General features: G+C 52.5%; 1 protein-coding gene and 1 pseudogene across 2 annotated transcripts in view; both read right to left on the bottom strand.

The window, feature by feature from the left end:
• The window catches only part of GALNT2 (polypeptide N-acetylgalactosaminyltransferase 2), a 179,635-nt gene that overhangs the window by 147,231 nt on the left and 10,259 nt on the right, over nt 1–22,145 (bottom strand). The window lies entirely within an intron of this gene.
• Nucleotides 10,419–15,067, bottom strand: LOC307175149 (mitochondrial import inner membrane translocase subunit TIM14-like; annotated as a pseudogene). The gene is made up of 2 exons: nt 15,062–15,067; nt 10,419–10,998 (listed from the first exon to the last, which is right to left on the bottom strand). The product of its transcript is annotated as a mitochondrial import inner membrane translocase subunit TIM14-like (transcript).

Here is a 22,145-nt window from a genome sequence, read left to right on the forward strand (position 1 = left end):
CGTCTCTCCTGCACACTTTCCCCGATTCTGATTCATCTTCTGAGTGTGCCGCTGCAGACCTCCAATTAGAACGGGGGGCTGGAGGCGTGCTCGGCAGCCTTTCCCTAAGTTGGCTGTGACTCAGCCTGGCAAAGCCCCAGGCGCCGTTACAGCGGCCGCCTTCTGCCCCTTTATTAGCTCGGTGAGCAGCAAAGACCAGTAATCACAGGCTCCAATCAATGCTCAAAGCACATTCGCCAGCACCTCCCGAGACCTAGAGAAAGAACAGGCGCGCAGCTCCTTTTTCCCAGCTCGGCAAAGTTCATTTGCATTTTGAGCAACGGGGACACGGGTGGGACTCCGTGGCTGGTGAATTATGCACTCCAGGATTTCTGAAGCCTATTAAGAAAGGAGAGCCTCCGTGGGCAGCGAGCACGACGCAGCTCCGGCCACCCGTCTCCCTCCTCCCGCCCTCACTCAGCACATCTCACTTATTTTATAACTCAAGGCATCCAACTAGGCAGGGGTTTTGAAGCTTCCCATTTCTGAGTCTAGAGAGCCAGGGGGCTGAATGCCTGACGATCAGGCTACAGCGACAGCCACTGCTCTCTGAGGCCCACCAGCTGCTTCTGATAACCTATTTTACCATGATAGGAAAGGATTGCAGGGCTGTCTATGCCCAAATCCCCCAGAAAATAGGATTTCAGCCTTTTTAGATAGTGGTTCCATTAAGCTCTGGAGAAAGGAGTGGAGGAGACACCGGGGGTCGGGGGGTGAGGAGAGAGGCCCCCGCCCGGCTCCAGCTGCCCCTTCCAGTCCCAGAGCCCCCAGTGTGTGCAGGTCCAACATCCTACATCCTGAGGGAATACGAGGAGCTTAAGGAGGTTCGGGAGTCAGAGGGAAAAGGCCGCTAGTTACTGAGCAGGGGCAGGGTGCGCGCTCAGCACGGTGGGTGTACAGGGAGCAGCGGCTGAATCAGTTAATTCACGACACCAAGCCCGTGGCTTTGGGGGGTAAGCGCCTCCACTCTGAGCAGCGAACTCTGCTGGAGGAGGGAATCGTGACTCGGGGAAGGTCAGGTCATCACTCGCCAAGTAAATGACTAGGGGAAGGGAAAGAATAAATAACAACCCGTGACCTGATAAAGGGTTCGTCTACATCGGCTGACTCATTCCAGAATTGAGGCCAAAAGCAGGGTTAACTGCAACAGGGCCGACACGATAATTACGTGTTTTTTGGGTTTTGGTGTTTTTAAAAGCCACCAACTCCTTTCCTTAGAGCCACACACAAAATCCTGCAGGGAGCTCTTTCCTGGAAGTAGAAATGCGTCCTCGGAGAGCCCCACTGATGCAGGCAGCCTTGTAGCTCACCGACACCTGCCTCAAACCGAGCAGGAGAGCCGACTGGCATTTCTTCCCAACCCCGGGGCTGAGGATGGAAACGTGGTCGCGGCGGTGGACTCTTGTCCTGGAGGAAAGACCGCGGATGCGGGAGAGCATCTCCACGCTCACCTCTGCGCCAATTCTTGCTGAATAAAGATAAGTCACCTTCGCACAAAAGCAGGGTCGCTCACGGATACAAAGTAAACCGCAGTGGAGAGAGTAAAAGCCACACTAAGGGTCTCTGCTGCGCAAACCGAGATTCCACGAATGTTATTAAAATCTATTAAGGGGATTTTGGCCTCCGTGAAACCTAAGGAAAGATTATTAAAGGAAAAAGGACCACAGCTGTCTCTCTACCTCCGTAAATGGCTCTTTCAAGCAACTGTTTTTCCGGACAGCCTCACCCCGGAGGAAGTTGAAGCTGTTAAAAATTCTGCAAAGCAAATGACTAGGATTATGAGAATCCCTGAAGCGTCGTGCTCTAAACACCATCTCAGGAAGACCAACAGATGCCGGTCTCAGCCTCAGTGAGACCCATCGAAGCAAAATGTCACTTCTTCCAGCCCCAGAGGGAGTCCTCAGATGACACCTTGTCCATGCTCCTCCTGTGGCCCCCCCCGCCCCCCCCCAAAGACAGAGTCCCTTGGAGTTCCACTGTCACAGCAGCTGGATGTTTTCACTCTCCACTACCCAACACTCTCTTTGTTATTTCCCCTATGGAATCTGTTTCCATCAATGCCTAGGGAAAAAACTGGGAGGGCCTTAGTTTGCTCTGTCTCTCTTGGGGGGAAAACAAGCTGTCCTCAGTTATCACACTAAGTACATGTCATTCTACCCAGACGCAGAGGCAGTTGTCACAAAGCCCGTGCGGCCTCACGTCAGATCAATAAGCAACTTCTACCTGGCTTTTGCAAATACGAATACTTCAAAGACCCCAAACTGGAACCCCTGAGGTATAAACCTTCTCCATAGAACCACATCTGCTGCAAACTCTTCCAGAAAATAAACTGGGAATTCTAAAACAGGAAGTCAACGATTTAGGCTTATAATTCCAGAGAGACACAACTTCACTCTTGAGACCAAAACTGCTGCATTTGTTGTGAAGCCGCAGTTACGTCTCAAGCAGGTGCTCCCTTCATGATGCTTCTTCGCTCCTGCGTTTACAGCATGGAAAATCCGACCTCCCACCAACGGTTGGGGGTGCCCACTGTGCCGGGGACCAGTCGGGCTCCGGAGACTCAACAGTAAACAAAACATACCTGTCCCCAAAGGGGCTTCAGCTCATCTCCCCTTTCCTGACTTTAAAAGGAAGAGTCGAGCCTGTTTTTCAGGAGAAAAAGAGATTCTTCTAAGAGAAGCAAAAAGTTTTGAGCCTTGTAAGCCCTTAAAACGTACTAGCACTTAAGATTAGCTCCTCGGACAGACAACTTGTCTTTGCACTTTCACACAATGAAGACGGCTCAGGGGAAGGGCGAACTGTGCCTTGCCAACCAAGCAAGCATCGGGAACCACCGGGGAGAGCTCATCTCAGGAGGCAGCATCTCATTCCATCCACTCTTTGCACTTCTGTTTGGCAAAGGGGCAGAACGGGAGATAAGGAAGTTGTCCCCCAAATCTCTGCTACGGACTTCGATCCTCGGCCCCAGGCCACCCTGCTCCAAAGGACCAGGAAAGGGGTCCACATTATAGAGTTTCATGTGGGAAGAGAGGAAAGTATCAGAACAGGAATCATCACATACAAAAAACAGCAGGAACAACAGCCCATCACAGATTTACAGAACTCACAGTCCCACTTATGACACATTTATTTTTCCATCGCCCTTACGTTGTTTATTAAACATTTATTCCTGGTCCTGAGCTTAGCTGACCAGGACCTGAAAACTTGTTAAAACACCATCAGGATCATGTCAAGAAGCCTTTAAGTAGTCTAAAAAAGGCACGTTGTTTGTATCTGTCTTGACAGACCGGGAGTATATTCTGCAGGCTTAAGAATTTCAGTTCAATAAACACATGCTGGCACCTGACGTACTTGGGAGTGGGGAGGGCGTGGGTGAGAGCGGCCAGCCCCCTGGCAGCCCTGACGGAGCTGACCACAAGGCCCGAGGGTCCCAGCCCCTCCCAGGGAGGAGAGAACGGGCAGGGGTAGAGGGCGGGGGGAAGATGCTTATTTAACATTTACTGCAAAAGCCGGAATTACAAGGAGGCACCCCTGGCGTGACATGTTTAGGAAGCGGAGGGGTGGATTATACATACATACACACGTATACACATATACACACATACACGCACACATATACACACACATACACGTATGTGTACAACACACTTAGGAACTGTCAGGGGAATATACATCTACACACACCTACATACACGTGTGTGGATGGATGTACACACGCGTGTATATGGATATGTGTATATTTCCCTCCCACACTTCCTAAGTGTGTCCTACATGGGTGTGTGTGTGTGTGGGTTTGTGTGTCCATGTCTATTTCCCCCAGACACTTGAGCGTGTAGCTATACATCCGTACGCACATGTGTGTATATACACACACACAGGCTGTGGAGTGAGGCGGCCCTGCATTTTCATCGTTGGAACACATCTCTGCCGAAAGAGCGTGTGACCTTGAGTAAGTTATTCAGCACCTATAGCTGCTCATTTGCAGAATTGGGTCCGTAATACCTAGGCCTCACAGGACCGTTGATGGTGAAAAGGAGCGCTGGGCGGCTCCACTGTGCACAGCACGAGGCGCACAGTAGGTGCACAACAAGGAAGCCGCTCCCGTGCCCTGTGGAACCATCTGAGGTGTATTAGCCACACCTCAGAATTTAGAAACCTGAGGCACAGAGCGATGGGGCAAGCGGCCTGGAATCGTAGCAAATTGAAACTACTTCCAGGACTCAATCCTTCATTTTTTAAATCGGTCATTGAACAAACAAGACACTGAACCCCTTGCTCTTCTCCATGGACCGTGTGGGCAGCTGGGACGAGCCAGCAGACAACCACGGGCCTGCCCTCGAGGAGCTGCGGACCTGGTGGCGGGGAAGGCGCTAAGTCTTCACTCGTGCAGGACTGGTGACGCCACGGGTATGGCAGCTCCTGGGGGTCGGACGCCTCAGACCCTGGAAGGGACAGAAGCCGAGAAGAGCCGGGAACCAGACTGGCCCCTCCTACAGGGGCCAGGCCCAAGGGGAGGGCCGGGCCCTCGGGCCTGGGTGCGCAAGGCCATCTGCAGGGCCCCAAGGCACGGGGACTCCAGGACATGACTGGGGGGAGCCCCCCTGGCAGCCGTCACAACACGAGGAAGAAAACATGTCCTTCGAGGAACAGAGGCCAGAATGTCATTCAGCCGAGCACCCTCTGCTGAGCCCTGGGCGGCCGCAGCGCCTCCAGCCCGGTTCCAGCCGGCACCTCCTGGGCGTCAGAGCTCAGACGGTGGAGGAAAGCCCTCCCGGGGCCAAGCCAGAGCTGTGTGGACTCGCTGAAGGTTCCGGAAACACACTGGGGTGTTAATGATTTCGAGAAACTCGCAGCAATGAACGCACTAGCCTCTTGACGACCCGAGACTCCCAAGGACGGCGGCCCCAACCCCGGGCCCCGGCCACGTACCCTCCCCCGGCCCCGGGTGCCCCGGGTTGGTTCCCGAGGATGGCAGACAGCCTGGGTGCCCCCACTCCTGCCGACAGGGGTGAGGAAACGGGTGAGCCAGGCAGGGGCACCGACACTGCTGCAGCCCAGGGCAGCCCCCTTCCCTCCCCCACCACCCCCACCCCGCCCCCGTCCCGGAAGCACACGGTGGCCGCCTGCGCTCCACGGAAACACCCGCATCAGAGAACCACCACCGGTGGATACGGGCGACAGGAGCGCAACTCTTCTCAGAAAGCAAGCAACAAGCACGTGGTCAGAGGACGGCTGCGGCGAGGGCTCAGACGAGGAAGTGATTCGGCACAGCCGGGAGCATCTGAGCCAGGGCAGGGCGGGTGGACTCGCTTAATGACTGGGTCTAGACACCAGCTCAGCTAGAACTGCAGCCCCATTATGGAGTGAAAGCTACCCCGCCCACCGCCCTGCCTCACCTTGGGCTCAGGAAGCAGATTCCTGGAAACACCCCGGCAAATCCACAAGCTACACAACTCACAACTCACGCCCACGAAGTCTAAAGAGATGCTGTCTCACAGGAGGGGCCGCACACTGGATAAAAGCAGACAGACCAAGTGACGGGGAAGAAAGAAGTCTGATTCGGCGGGGGCTGACTCGACAGAACCTACATTGCCTCCAGATAGGCCTCCAAACCTCCCAATCCCACGAACTACCCCATGCAGTTCAAGTCTGTGCTAAAAAGAGTGAGTGTAAGGGTTTGAAGTTTCTGGAAGAAGGAAGTTATTCCAAATCTCTACTATGAACATCTGCTCACCAGAATACAAACAAGAAGATTCAGAATTTCTTCTGGTATTAACTACTAAGAATTATGTACTTCTTTTTACATGATACACTCATACATATCAACTCATTTTTACCCCTGAAACCTTAGTAGAATTAGTATCATTATCTGTTTTATCGATGCCAAACCTAACGACTCAGTAATGTAAAAGCTGCCTGAAATTGCCAGCCAGTTAAATATCAGTGACACAATGTACGTTTGGTAATGTTACTGTAACTTTCCACTATTAAAAAGACATTCTAAACTTTGCTGATATCAAGCAGAGATTCAACTATGATGTTTCATTTTCATGTTAGAATATAAGAAACAGCAATATTCACAATAGCCAGAAGGCGGAACTACGCCAACTGTCCACCAACGGATGAATGGATACATACAGTGAAATATTATTCAACCTTAAAAAGGAAATTCTAACACACGCTACATCATGGATAAACCTTGAAGACGTTATGCTAAATGAAGTAATATACCAATCACAAAAGGACAAATATTCCATGATTCCACTCATACGAGGTCCCTTTAATAGTCAAATTCATAGGAACAAAAAGTACAGTGGTGGTTCCCAGGGGCCGGGGTAGGATGTGGAGTTAGTGTTTAACAGGGACAGAGTTTCAGTTTTACAAGATGAGAAAGTTCTGGAGACGGATGGTAGTGATGGCTGCAGCAATAACGTGAACCTACTTAATGCCACTGAACTGCACGCTTAAGAACAGTTAAGGAATATTTTATGTTACGTATGTTTTACCACAACTTTTGTAAATTTTTAAATATTTTTAAAAAGAAAATGAAAAAAGGTAAGGAAATCTACTTGGTTCACTGAAAACTGATAATCTCAATATGATAAAAAATTGTATCTCGGGGCTTCCCTGGCAGCGCAGTGGTTAAGAATCCGCCTGCCAATACAGGGGACATGGGTTCGAGCCCTGGTCCGGGAAGATCCCACATGCCGCTGAGCAACTAAGCCTGTGCGCCACAAGTACTGAGTCTCCGCTCTACAGCCCACATGCCACAACTACTGAAGCCTGCGCGCCTAGAGCCCGTGCTCCACAACAAAAGAAGCCACCGCGATGAGAAGCCCGTGCACCACGAGTAGCCTCCGCTCGCCGAAACTAGAGAAAGCCTGCACGCAGCAACAAAGACCTAATTCAGCCAAAAAAAAAAAAGAAAGTATCTCCTGAGCAAGTACACAGTGTTTTAACAATTTGGATCAATGGTTCATTAAATTAAGAGTTTGGTGTGTAAGGTCTCCCGTGATCCTGGGTCTGAGCTGGAAATGCCAGACGAGCCCTTTCATTTTTGGTTACTTTCCTTCCCCCCTTCCCAGACGCAGCTTTGGACAGTAACTCAGTATGATCCTGATGTTCTCATAACATATTTAATGAGAAAAGGGAATCATTCTGTTTGCTTCTAAACAAACCATTCAGACAGAAATGAAAGAATTACTCATCCCACAGAATCTGTTTACCATCTGCTGCTGAAGGGAAGTCTTCACTGAACTGGAGGACCTCTGCATGAATTAGACCCAAAAAGAAAAAATGCCTTCGAGGTTTCAAATCTCTTTGATTCTGTGATTGTACATACTTCAGACCAAACCGAGTCTAGCTTTGAGAAGAGAAGGGATATTAAGGAGACTCAACAGGGGCAGCAGTTCCCAGCCCGGCACCCCCAGGCTGCTAAGGATTACCAGGGAAGGCTGGAAAAATGGAATTAATTGGGAATTAAGAAGGACTTTGCCTAATAGATTAAAAAAAACTTCAAATAAGATGAGGGTCAAAGGCAGACACATTTCAGAGGTCCTGGTGAGCAAGAGGGAGGGAGGGCCGAAGGGAGGGAGGGAAGGAGGGCCGGAGGGAGGGAGGGCCAGAGGGAGGGAGGGACGGAGGAGGGGAGTGAGCCCCATCCCCGCCCTCAGCAGTCAGCAGCCATCCCTTCTCCCAGTTACCTGCGGCTCGGGATTCACGTTGACAAGATCCTCATATTAACGAACATCACGATGAAATCACTTAAGCAAATGACTGATCTGCACCGATAAGGAGTTCTTTAGTCATAATTATCACACATAAGTACGTTTTTAATATGTTTGGTTCAGTAATTAAAATCTTCTTAAAGGGGATAATTTTCTACCACGGCTCAACCTAAATTGGCAGGTCCTAGAATGAGAAGACTCCACAGATGTAGTTGGTGTGTAGTTCTTCTTAAAACGGAAAGCCAGCGGGGCAGGAGCTGGCATGGCCCAGTGAGAAGTCACTCCAGTGAACACTCCTTCTGACACAAGGGAGCAGGGTCCTCGCTCTGCACGGTGCGTGCCACTCTACTGCGAGGAAACGCCGCGGTTTCCTGCCTCTCAGGGCCCTGGGGCCACCCTGTCCTCCTCGGGTGGCACCTGGCGGGGGCGGAGCCTCTGCTCCATCCTCCCGGGGCCCCTCTCTCCCCAGGGCAGCTCGGAGGCTCCCTTCTCTGGTGCAGCAGCCTGGACGGCTCAAGGCCGGCGGCTGGGCTCCAGGAGAGCAAAGGGCGGCTGCCAGGCCTCTCACGGCGGGGCCGCGCCAGCCTGGGGTCACACCACCTCCCGCCCCCCCCCCCCCCGCAGCCACTGGGCAAGGAAGCCACCAGAAGGCTGGTGGATGGGGAAGTGGTGGGCAGAGCGCACAGGCGGGGGGGAGAGGGGGCTGCTGGGACAGGGCCGGACGGCTTCTGCCACCACAGGCACCGGCGTGGCCGTGTCCCGCAGGCCACTTCCTCCCAGAGCTCTCCCAGCAGGCGGCTGGTCTGAGTGGGCGCCAGGCAGAGCGCAGCGGAGAGGGTCGATCCGGGGCCGGCACGGGTGGGCTCCAACCCCACCACATCCACACGAGTGCCAAGGCAGCCCATATAGCCTTCTCCACCCGGCGGACACTTCATCCACAACCTGGGGATGACAGCACCACCTCGCAGTCTCATAAGGACTAAATGCGCTCACGCGCGCACACACACGCGCACACGCGCACACACGTGCACACGCGCATACACACAGCTTTAAAGAGCACGCGGGCGCTGGCCCTGCTTGCAGTGAGCGCTGCTTTTCATTCGCCGCTGCAGGGGTCACACTGTAAGCCCATCCAGGGCAGCAAGGGCAGCCACAGACCCGGGGGCCACCTGCTGCAGCAGCTCCCCGCCGGGTGGGGGCCTGGGGAAGAGCCAGGCTCTACCCAACCCCTGGAACCAGAGGCGGAGGGGCGATTCAGAGCCAGAGCAGCTTGAACAGAGGCGCCGGCGTAGGTCACCATGAAAACCCAGGGACCATGGACTCTGCGAGGGGCTCCAGCCCGAGAGCCGTACCTGCATCTCTTTATTTAATCCTCGCCACCACGAAGGGGGCTGCAAGCACACCGGACGCAGGGTTAGATTCTGCATGTCTCAGCCTGTTTCCCGTCTAAGAAGCGGGAATAACATGTACCAGGCACCTAACCACACTCAGGGTCAGCCCCCGCCCGCCCCATCTTTATCGCTCCTCCCCAAATTGTCGGGCTCTGACTGTTTATGTCTCTTCTGATAGTTTTTAGTTCTACCAGATATATTCCTTTGAACATAAGCTCTCCAGATGTTTCGGGAAAAGCACATGTATTTCGATCCAAAGAACCGTAACGCTATGATCGCCCCCATTTAATAACTGGAGAAGCTAAGATTAGAGAGATGAAGCACCTCACGTGGCCAATAAATGGTGCAGGGTGGATTCAAACCCACTTCTCAAAAGCCTGCCCTCTTAGCAACACGCTTTGCTGCCTGTGAGGAGTGAAGTGACATGGAGGCTGAGGGACGCAGCCCACGATGCCCTTGACCAGGTCAGAGCTGCGGGTCTGGCCACTGACAGAGGCACCATCTCCCCTCCACAGACCTGCCTTCACACGACAATGACCCGACGCTCCCGGCCTCGGCTCAGTTGATAAGGAGTTCTTTATTTTTATCATATTGAGATTATCAGTTTTCAGTGAACCAAGTAGATTTCCTTACCTTTTTTCATTTTCTTTTTAAAACTATTTAAAATTTTTAAAAAATTGTGGTAAAACATACATAACATAAAATACTGATTTTATTAAATCAGTATAGGTACTGATTTAAATAAATGGCCACGTCTGCATCTCTCCATCTGGTGTTTGGTATTTTCTTCCCCAACGCCATTAGGATGTTCACTGATCTTAATTAAAGTCTACGAGATTCTTATCAAGTATGAGGGCTAAGAAAATGTTCATTGTTCACAAGAAATGCTTCATTTTGTTAGAAAATGAAAGCTATGCAGCCACCACGGTTCCCATGTGCTTCGGCTACCAAGATACAAGTTCGCGTTGCACTGAAGAACCGGCCCTGGTCTCCTGGGTGCAGGCCCGCTGAGAGGCATGTGTACACAGCCCTGCTCGGCCGGCTCTCTGGGGCCCAGGCTCCTGCTCTGTCAACGGGGACCACAACAACCCTTCCCCGAGGGCTACGCTGAGTACCAGACTCAACACAGACAGGAACACCCCCAGGACCTGCCCAGGGAGACACTCCTTTCTTCTCCATCCTCTTCTTTTCTTCTTCTCCTTTTTCTGCCCGCCCTACCCCTCTCCCCCATTATATGGCCCTACATTTTTTTTTTGGTATGCATTTATCCATAATTCTTGAGTATTAACCTATAAATATTCTATAATCCAGTTTAAAATCCTCAAATTTAAACAAATTTATACCAAGGCTTTGACTTAGCTTGTGCTAAATCATTTTTAAAATTTGTAGTTTTATTTTATTATAAAAAGCTGGTACTCCTATACATAAATGAATAAGAACTCAAAATTCATCATACATTTACTTCACTCATGAGCTTGACCGTCTAGTAAATCTTCAGCGTCACTGATTCTGGCTGCTATATAAGGAGATCCTCCCTTGTCTGGGCGATTTAAAAGCACAACTCATCGATGAGCATCTCGTATTTTTCCTTTATTAGCGGCAGGGCTTACACCTAGTATTGATGCTGCTTCCCGCTTTGCCGTCTGGGGTTCAAACCCACCTCTGTAATAGCCACCACTGAAGGCAGATTTCGGTAGACTTTGAAAAACTTGTTTTCCTTGAGGCTCCACGTGCTTCGTGGCTTGCAAAGCGTAACGGCCTACAACTCCTGCAGCAGCAACGCTCAGTCCAGCTGCTACCACTGTCCTGGCCGTGGTTCCCGCTGGGCTCCCAGGCGCCACCTGGAGCGCGGCTCATCCCAGCCCACCCACCAACTCTACGCCTCTACCACAAGTCTGTCCCTAGTTCTTTGAACTCTTGTTTTAATGAATCTGTGTTTACACATAATATGCTTTTTTCCCATAAAGTGCCTCAAATCTTTTTAGAAGTATACGTAGCTTAAGTACACAACAGCCACCATCTAGAAGTGGAAGGAAATTTCAGAGCTGTCCCGTAACGGACACAGAAGTGGGAGATAAGGTGGTATGACGCCACCCTCCAAAAATACAGCCAAAGAGAACCCACAGAATGAATGATGCGAGCCATCTGTGGCCGTCTTTCCAGGAAACAGCTCACTCTAATCGCAAAGAAGAACTGAAGCAAAACACCCAAGGAATGTAAGGTAGGCTGTAATCTAACCATAATGCATTTGGGAAATAGTTCTGCTGACTGCTTACTGAAGAATGTTAAGAAGAATGCCAGATGCGTCCGTCAGGATCCGATTTCTAGAATTCAGACAACGGACAAGCTTTTAAACAGAGGCTTCACCGTCAATCGTTAACTCGGTATCAAGCTGTTAACTAGGTAACTGAAAGGGCACGAGGAAAACTCCAAGGCATCAGGCGGGCAGCAAGTGCAGGAAGCAGCCACCACCCCTGGGCTGGAGGGAACCAAGGGAAGACGTGGAATCAGTGAGCCTTACAAACGCAGAGGGAGGAGGGCCTGAGCTGCCCCGAGAAGGGGGTCTGCTCAGCTGGCGCTGGGGTCTCTAGGGTGGCGATGAGGCTGTTTCCTTCTGTGCTGGGAGGAGGGCAGAGCGGGTTCTCCGGGGCAGCTAAGGGGGAGGCGTGTCCCCGGGGGCTGCTCCGGAGCGGGGGAACAGAGAGGAGGGACCAAGTCCCTTCCCTGCCTACCAGCCCGGCTGGTGCTTGGACCGCCGCCCATCCCCGAGGGCACAGACGTGCTGTGCAGAGTCCTAGCTCCGGCGGCACAGAGGGGAGCCTAGAAGGATTTGGAGCTGAGACAACAGTTTAACAAGCTACGCACTGGGTTTTTGAAAAATGAATCTCCATCAGCACCCTAGGGAGAGGGTATTGATTCTATGCACGGAAACATCCCCAGAATGAAGGCTGATCCAGCTTCCACAGAGGGAGGGGAAACATGCCTGGGAGAACAGCTGCTCGCCCAGCGGCACGGGTTCCCTGAGCACACGCACCCCGGAGCCCTCTCCCCCAGGCTCCGCTCCCATCAGCAATTCATGACCCAGAATCCTTATTTACCAACATTTTACAATACTGGTTCATGGAAACCCTGGGCTTTGACTGATAACCTTCTAGATGAACTAATACCATCTAGTTTCCAAACCTATGAAACCCAGAGACCCAGGGTGATTCTCTCTTTAAGTTCTGTCTGAAACAGCTCGCTGGCCTCTCTTTACCCACTGGAAAACGGACTAGTGGGTAAAGAGAAGTCTTTTGAAGAAAATAATCACGTAAGCCTCGACTGTTTCTACAAATGTGTTACACACACACAATGGTACAGACAGAAGTAAAGAAAACAGACAAAGAACTCCAACTTCCCCCTGGAAAACCTACCTCGCCATTTGTAAATTCTGTGCGGTTTATTATCCTCCAACAGAGGAATGAGCCCAAGTCCAGGGATGTCAGAAACCTCGGAAGGGCGGGTACCCCACACGCCCCCTCACATCCAGCCCGCACCACCTGATCCTTCCCGAGCGAGGGTCTCGGCTACTGGGCAAAGGACCCTGCTGGACAGCCTCCACTTTCACTCAAGGGGGCACATGCAGGGCTATGGGGAGAGCAGACGGGGTGCCGTGCGGGGCGCTGCGTGTCACCCACCGATTCCAGGTCAGGCTGGAAGGGATGGCTCTGTTCATTTCCCTGAGTGGCTCGCAGGACACTAATGACCAGAGTCCTCTAATCATGAAAAAGTTCCCAGTGCTTCCTTCCAATCAGCTGGTACCTGATCCAGAGTTTTCCTTGAGAATTACATCCACGTGGCCACTGACCCTCACACACGGGGTCATACCTCCCCCTGCAAACAACAACGAAAACAAAGCAACCCCAGATTAAAGTAAGATAGGAAAACAGAATCCAAGATTGCTCGACTACCGAACACCTCAAGCCACTCCGGATATTCATTCAGTCCAGTAAGGAAGCTGTCGTTTCTTTAAGCTCCAAACTGTCGTTTTCATATCTGTTGTTCGTTACTTTTACTGTAAACAGTAAGCTTCTCAGAGCCTCCTGAATACGTGCTTATGACAAGAGCACCACTCCGTAATCCAACGGGCACTTCACTGTATGCCCATCAATATTCATCCCTGAATATAAAAGCAAGCACCCAAGTCTTCCAAAAGAAAGACCAAACTCAAGCTCAAAGCCCTACAAAATAGACCAAATATATATGTGAGGACTCCGTGCGTTTTCTTTTTCCCCCCTCTGGCCGAGTGGCATGCGGGATCTTAGTTCCCCAACCAAGGATCGAATCCATGCCCCTTGCAGTGGAAGGGCGGAGTCTTAACCACTGGGCCACCAGGGAAGTCCCTGGACTCCATGAGTTTTTAAAAACACGGCTCAAGAGCCGATGTTCTGATTTAACTGGTCTGGGGTAGGTTCTAGGCATCTGTATTTTTAAAATCTCCCTAGTTGTTCCTAACATGTGGCCAGATTGAAAACCACTGGTCTACAGTGTGAATTGGGGGGAGTGGGGCGCAGCACCCAGGCTGGGCAGGGGAAGGGGGGTAAAAGGATGAAAGACACAAGCTGCAAGGAAAACCGACGAAGACCCAGGGGAGAAGGACCAGGACGAGAAGAGAGAAGGTGACAGCAGCCGGTCTGAGGCTACTGCAGTCCTGAGATTTCACTTTAATGCAGCAATGTGAGTGCAATCAACAGGCAAAGTCCTTCACCCTGCAGATTTTTCATACGTGAAATTCAGTAATTAGGGCTGGTCATCAGATGAGACAGCTCTTAAAATATGAACCCTAAGCACGCCTGTGTGCTGGGTTCGAAGGGGCTGTGCGTCCGGCACGTGAAAGAAGAGCGCGGAAACCAGGACCCAGCTGGGGGCCTCCACCTGCACCTCTGCCGGCACCTTCCCAGGTGAAACAACGTGGCTCCCTGGCATGGAAGAAAACGTGCTGACCTCCACAAAACAACTTGGCATTTCTAACGAAATTTGCCGTGTACGCCTTTTTTGGCCAGGAAGAAGGAAAGAGGCATGCACATGTCGGCACCTGTGTGCACACGCGTACGTGTCTCTAGCTGCAGACATAAAACAACTTTCCAGCAGCTCAATTAAGGTGCGAGCACACACACGCGCACACACACAATGTCCGGAACACTTTTACCGATGGGCAAAGGGTTAAGAGGCAACACCTCACCTAGTCCTGGTAACAGCCGCGTGAAGCAGGCCCTGTTCCTGTCTCCACCTCGCCGACTGAGGTGACAAGGTCTTGGAAGGGCACCTGTGCGAGGACACAGCAGGAAGGAGGGCTGAGACTGGATCCAGGGGGATCCAGGGACCAGGCGCCCTCCGCCCCCTCCCCCAGGGCACACTCAGTGTCCCACAGGCACCAGGGCAGGGCAGACACACAGCTGGGAAGACAGGGCTGTGCCCTGAGCAAGCCGTTATTAATGACAAGTTATGACCCGCTGCAAGAGATCCCGCCCAGAGAGCCAGGCTACAACTGAATCCTTGTTGCTGCAAAAGTTCTGTGCTGTATGTGGGTGAAACGAAGGAGGAGGAACAAGGGGTGAAAAGGAAAATAAATCTCCTGAGCACGCAAAGAAACCCGCTCATTTTACAGCTCTTTTCCTCCTCGGCCGATGAAGAAACCCCCCCACCCAAAAAAAAATGTAAGAGAGAGAATGCCTGATGTCCAAAGGGTGAGTTGTCTTGCTGTAGGAAGTCCTCCCCTCCTATGCTGTCCTCCTGTCTCTCTCCCCTGGACCTATGCATTTTTCCAACCCCCATGCCCACGACCAAAGGACTGGGAGAATAGCTAGGAGAAGCCCTGCTAGTTCTTAGAGGCCGAGCTGACCACTTAGCTGCTGCACCACTAACCGCCATAATGCCCTCTCGCTAAATTCTCGCTCCAATGACGCCAGATGCCGTCGGCTCACAGGACTCTGTGCCCCCCTCTCCAAATAACTGAGGGCACAGTTTCCTCAGTTCCTCCTCTCGCACCGCAGAACGCCAAGTCCCGGGATAAATCCTATCACTGGTTCTCTACAGTCCACGAAGGTGGACAAATCTCGCCGGTCCCTCGGCACGTCTGGCGGCACCCGCGTTCCTCCCTCAACTTGGGAGGCTGGCTTCAGATCCTCCACAGGTCGCTTGCAGCGTTCCGACAGATGCTACCGAAGGGCCCGCTGCCTGAAGTGCGGACTGGGTGCCCACCCCCATGGGTTCGAAGTGTTGCCTAGAGGTGCCCCAACATTTCACAAACATAAATCCACCTCCATCTTGTCTGTCCAATGTCCCTGCAGCTCCAAGCCCCTACACCACCAGCCGGCAGTATATCCACAGTTTTACAAGTGCTCATCCAAGGCACAGAGCGTTAAAATGACAAGCCAGGGGTCGCTCCAAACACTCAGGAATGTAATGACACAAGAACAGCAGATGCCTAACCCCCAGGCTTGCGGTCTGTCCCCACACAGGCAGGCCAGGCTGCTCAGAACCCACTGTGACCAGGTGTCTGTCCAGAGATGACCGTCTAAACGTAGAAGCGTTTTACGATGATGAATCAGTGGAAGGAGGGTTAACAATGAAAAACTCTTTTCTAAACACAGCCAGAAGGGACGAGGCTGCTTAAACACAATTTAAATCCTATCACCCGTGACCTCTCTCCTGTCCCCAGAGTCCCTGCACAGCCCCCTGTCCTCAGACAAGGTGAAGCGGCACCAACACCAATTAAGGGGCGATGATTTAAAAGCTTAACCTACAAACAGAGCCAGGCCCATGCAGCTGCAGCGTCAACGCAGCGCCTCTGGAGGGAAAGATAGACGCTGTCCTTGTTTTCAGGTCCACATTCTCGCCGCAAGTGCAGAGAAGCCAGATCTGCACCCAGAATTGACGGCGACTCCCTACGCTGAGCACTTCTGCCAGACCACGGCTGTCGCGGATGGGAGGCTGCGGCACAGTGGCTCTCTAACCCCAGGCTGTAACAGCCGGCAGGAGCAAAGCCCAGGGGGGAGGGACGGCAGGGCCAGGACGTCTCACAACAGTGCAGAAGACCCTCTGCTGAGCCCAGGCTCGCGGCCCTTCTCACCACCACGACCCCACCAGTCTGAGCCTCGTCTCGCTTACCGATATTACGGAACACCAACCAGAGCACCAACGATGTGCCGGGTGCCAGGCCACACCCAGGGAACACGGCGACACGCACAAATAAAATCCTAAATGCATACCATGCCCCGAGCACCCTCTGACCCTGTGTGGCCCCTGCCCACCACACTTCTGTTCGCTGACCTTTTTGCTTTAGACTGTCCAAGCACACCAAGTTCATTCTGGCCCCAGGACGTTTGCACATGACGTTCTCCATGCCTGGACAGTCTTCCACCACATCCTCATGGCTGGATCCTTCTAGGCATGAGCTCTCCCTCAAAGGTGCCCTCCTCGGTCCTTTGTGATGAGTCTGTGAGCTCCCTTGGAGCTCCACGTAGAGCTACCCGATGCTGCCTTGGTGGCCCCCAACCCTCACCCCTCCCAGAACGCACGTTCCCAGGCCCTCATCTGCCTCACTCCCCTGACGGCCCTGGGGCAGGCGCATCACTGCAGCTGCTGCTGAATCTCCGTGGGGAAGCAGAGCTGAAAGGGGAGGGGCTGGGCAGGTGCCGGCCCCCAAGGCGCTCACAGTCTAGTGGATGCAGATGCCCAGCAGCCTGCGGAGTCCTGGGGGTCAACAGCGGCGCCTGGCGAGGGGCCCCTGCAAGCCCTGCTCTCTGCTGGACCAGCAGGATCCCGGAGATGCAGACCCCCCCACCCACGCACACCTGGCCCAACATCCGAGGGCTGGTGGAGCAGAGCTCAGGCCCACCCACGGCTCCAACATCCCGGGTCCCTAATTAGCACTTAAAAGTGCATGGTCTGGGGACATCCCTGGTGGCACAGTGGTTAAGAATCCGCCTGCCAGTGCAGGGGACACGGGTTCGAGCCCTGGTCCTGGAAGATCCCACATGCCACGGAGCAATTAAGCCCGTGCGCCACAACTACTGAGCCCGCGTGCCACAACTACTAAAGTCCGCACGCCTAGAGCCTGTGCTCTGCAACAAGAGAAGCCACCTCAATGAGAAGCCCGCGCACCACAAGGAACAGTAGCCCCCGCTCTCCGCAACTAGAGAAAGCCCGCGCACAGCAACAAAGACCCAATGCAGCCAAAAATTAAAAAAAAAAAAAAGTGCATGGTCTGTGCATATAGGCCCCTGACTGTCAGCTGGGGCAACAGCTAGGTTTCTAGGCTTTGTCCACTGTTTCTACGTGTGCAGACCTCTGAAACTAGTACTCTCCTCACAGCTCCAACACTCCCTTCCCGGAATAAATAAGTAACCAAGAAAATACGGAAGGTACCAGAGCCAGACTGTCCCCCCGCTCAGCACTAAGGGGGAGGGGCACGGAGCACGGGGATCCCATGCGGGGGCGGCTCTGAGGCCCCGGGAGGAGACTGCCCGCCGGAACATCTGCGAACTGCAAAGGCAGGACTTGAAGCCAGACACCCACGAAACTACCATCCTACCAGCTTGCTCCATCACGCCCATTAACGCATTAGGTCTGCTTTGCTCCCGGTGTCCCTGGGAACGTACACGGCACTCTGGCCAAGTACAGTCTCTCTCTCTTAAACGTGCCCCAAACGTGACATTTCTGGCCCCGCTCAGCACCACAGCTTCAACTTGAACAAAAACAGGGAGCTTCCCGGGTCCATGGCAGGCCCGAGAGCACAGAGGGCGGGAGAGCTTCCTTCCTCAGCGCTCTGCCCTGATTTACGTCCTAGTCACCGACGCACACCGCGAAGCTACCCTCCACCTGGGTGTCTGCCCCCAGCCAGGCCCCTGCTCCGCCAGAGGGGCCCAGCGTCGCCCCAGAAGCATCTGTGAGAAAGAAGGGCGAGTACACGCGCCAGTGAAAATAAAAGGAGCCCTCATTAAACTGCACCGGCATCGTCCCCACCAACTCACTCATGTCCATCAACCCCCTTCTCACAGACAGAGACACGAAGGGTCACAGGCAGCAACGGCGGCATTTGCATCCGGGTCTGACGTCACAGCCGGGCCCCTTGGATTATCGTAACCAAACGCCAGGTTTTCATGTGGATTTCTCTCCTTGAAATCATCACACAGTGTATCTACTAACCTGCAATCTAGTTCTAAGTTGTCTTAATCAGGGCCATCAGAGAAATCCCATGAACAGTGATCTAACTGACAGAACTAGTCCAAGGCCCTCACAGGGGTGCTTTGCGGTGTTGCCATGATTATTAATTTGTCTTCCACTTGTCACTCACCTACGGTTTCAAAAGCAAGTCAGAAACTGACCACATGAAACTAAAAGAATATTTACTGATTAAAACCTTGTGGGAAAGTTTCCAAATAACATGCCGGATTCAGATAATAACAGCTCAAGATACAGAAAGCAACCAATCGCCAATTAGTTTTTAAAAATTAATTACACAGCCACATAGCGAAAAACCACGTCCCGGAACAATTTTCAAAGACAAGAGACTAAGGGGTAAAACTGGGAAACAATGTCCTGGGGGCAGGCGGGGGGCATGGAGAGGGTTCTGGCCTGCAGCTTCCTGTCTCTCCCTCCAGAGACCTGGGGTCCACTTGGCATTCAGCCACCCTCTCTGGGGCTCGGTTTCCTCACCAGAGGGGCAAAGGCTGCAGGCCCCCTGGCCTCACCCTCGTTCCAGGGCAAAAGCCCCGGACAAGGTCCACAGAGGTGGAGGCGCTTCCTGGGAAAGGAGGCTCTTGGCTCAAACGCGGCCAAGGAGGGCTGGCTCAGTGGGCCCAGATGCCCTGGGCTGGCGATGCCAACCAGAGGATGGCCCAGCCAGCCGGGGCACCAGCCCCTCCTGCCCTGACGCCAGGAGACTTCACATCCACACTTACGCCGTGGGTACCAGGCCCTGCTCTGATTTATTCCCCGTTGAAAAAAGTGAGGAGACGGGTACATGAGGAAACCGAGGCGCAGACGGCTTGAGTAACTTGCCTGAGTTTACAGAGCCAAATAGAGAAGGCAAATTCAAACCCAGGCGGTGGCCCCTGGGCGACGCATCCTGTGGGCCCCTTCGGCCTCATCGCCTGAGCCAGCCACCCACCCGGCAGCGTCGCCCTGGGCTTTTCCTGGCAGACCCCTGCACCGGAGCCAGAAGCCAGCGGACGGTCTCCGAACGCCCGGCGTGGGGGCGCTGAGCTGCCCCTCTGCACCCGGGGGCGCCTAGGGCATCGGACTCACCGCGCAGGCAGCCCCCCCTCCCGGCAGAAACCTCAGCTAAACTCTCCGAGGAGCAGGAAAGCTTGACTTTCAAACACCCCTCGTGCAGCGGGAAGGAGCGTTAGGTCATCAGGAATCAGGAATTCCCTCTGGGACAAGATGCCACCCCATCCTCTCCACTGGGGACCGAGAAAAACGCCTTCAACTAAAAATTATACCTCAAGTACAAACACTTACAGCCACGTTGGATTCACTCCCCAGGGATGGGCTACTTCACCTACATTCCTTTTCTTTTGAAAACAAGAGTCACATCTTGATGCAGACTGGCCTGGGGCCTTGCAACTCACCAAGCACAGACAGAGGACGTGTCTCAGCAGCCCTCTGCACAGGGGGCTCCTCGTGAGGCCTCATCTGCCTCTGGGGGGCCCATCTGGGTGGCCCTTCCTGCCACCCAGCCTCAGACCCACAGCTCAGACCACCCAAGAACAGCTCAGGCTGTATCCTGACATCAGCACTTTGCAATATAAAGGTTAAGGAGTGATCACCGGCCCAGGTAATCAGCACCTTCCAGGCTGAAGTGGCAGCTCTGCAACAGCAAGAGAGAAACCTGCCATTCGTAAGCTGATGGTGACTCAGGACTGCAGTTCTGAGACCAGGATGGCCGCAGCCGGACTTTCTCCAGGGCCGAAGGCAGTTTGGGGAACGTTAACATTCCAGCCCGGTTAACTCACTTTGTTATACAGCAGAAACGAACACATCATTGTAAAGCAATTATACTCCAATAAAGATGTTAAAAAACACATTCCAGCCCCAGCCCTGCTACCACAAGACCGGTGGAGCAAGTTAAGAACCTCGGGGTCCACAGGACACTGCAGTGTGAGTGCAGAGGGCCGGGAGGAGAGGTGAATAAGCGGCAGCTCCAATCGGGTGTCTCGGGGATGGCGCTGGTGTAAATTTGCAGCACCAGGAATTTATACCTTACAGAAAACATGCAGCACCGTATATCTGTCGAAAACCTCTTATTTACAAATACAATGTAAACTACGAGGATTTCACATTAATATCCTGTTGGGGAAACAGAAAGGAATAATATATATTTATTACAGGTCTCCCACTGTGGCTTCCCAAAGCATCCCCAGCCCGAATGGGTCCCGTATGACAGCAGGCAAACTGCCTGCGACGTGTGAATGTACAGGCGTGTGTGTTCTGCCCTCCGGACGCCTGTCACATGAGATGCGGTCGGCAATGTAATAAAACGACCCCACCAAACGCTGCTGTGCGACAGGGTCTCCGCGCCACTGAGAGGTCTGGTCAAGAGTAAGCAATCCGACAAACTACCTAAATTGCTGCTCTACCATCAAAAGGTTCACGAGAAGTAGCAATTTCCAAAGAACTTCGGTAATTCTTAGAGAAGAAACAGTACCAAATGTAAGAATATTTTCCTGGTGATACAGCCGACAATTCAGGATCTTAGGTCACCTCTGAAGTATCCTTTTAAAAGAATCATCGCTGGATATTCCTAAGTTACAGGAGGTATCGAGGCTGGTGTATGTTTTTACTGACTGTGACGTTTTGATTTATGAGAAATATATATCTGGTCATTCAGATGTAACCAAATATATATCTGTCATATGTGTTTTTGGTCCTTCTCCCCGATTCTGGCTCGCAGCTCCCCAAACCCTTGGAATTTCCTGAACAGTAAGAGCCACAGGAGCATCTTTTGTTCTACTTGGTCTCTTGTCCTCGGAGCCACAAAGGTGACACGGGTGTCCTGTTATTCACCAGCCCCTTTCCACCACTACTGGGCTTATGTCAGTGAGGTTTCTGGAAGCACCTGCGGATGGGGGCTGGTTGCCAGGGGAACCAACCGTAAACAGAGGGGTGCAACTTTCAGTCCCACCCCCTGATTTCCTGGGAGGAGAGGGGCTGGAGGTTGACTCAATCACCAATGGCCTATGACTTGATTAATCATGCCTGTGGAGTGAAGCCTCTGTAAACACTCAAAAGGACGGGTTCAGAGAGCTTCCAGGTTGGGGAACCAGAACACGTCCATGTGCCACCATGCTGGACCCCAAGCACCACGAGGTACCTCAAGCTGCTGTATGTCTCTTCATCTGACTGTTAATCTGTATCCTTGAATATCCTTCGTAACAATTCAGAAATCTAGTAAATAAACTGGTTTCCTGAGTTCTCTGAGCCATGCTAGCAAACTAATCGAACCCAAGGAGGGGTTGATGGGAACCTCTGATTGATAGCCTGTTGGTCAGAAGTAGAGGTGACCACTGGCGCTTGCGAAGGGCATCTGAAGGGGCGGGGGAGGGTGGGGGGGCAGTGTTGTAGGACTGAGCCCTTAACCTGTGGGACCTGATATATCTCCGGGTGGATAGTGTCAGAACTGGCTTGAATGCAGGACACTCAGCTAGTGTGTGAGCACTGACTGGTTGTGTAGGGGAAGCCTCCAGCCCCACCACACACACACACACACACACACACACACACACACAGGAAATTGGGAGTAGAAACCTTTCACTGACCCTATTACAAAGCCTTAAATTTGCTTTTTAAAAAAATACTAGTTTTCTGCTGCTTTGCTAATTTAAGCTACATACATCTATAAACTTTTTTAACTTTTTAAATAAAATTTTCTAAGTAGGCAAAAATAAAATAGCATGATGAACTCCAGATGCCCATCAGTCATTCAACAAACACACTCGGCCAA

This window comes from Stenella coeruleoalba, assembly GCF_951394435.1.
Source record: "Stenella coeruleoalba genome assembly, chromosome: 16".
Classification (NCBI taxonomy): Eukaryota; Metazoa; Chordata; class Mammalia; order Artiodactyla; family Delphinidae; genus Stenella; species Stenella coeruleoalba.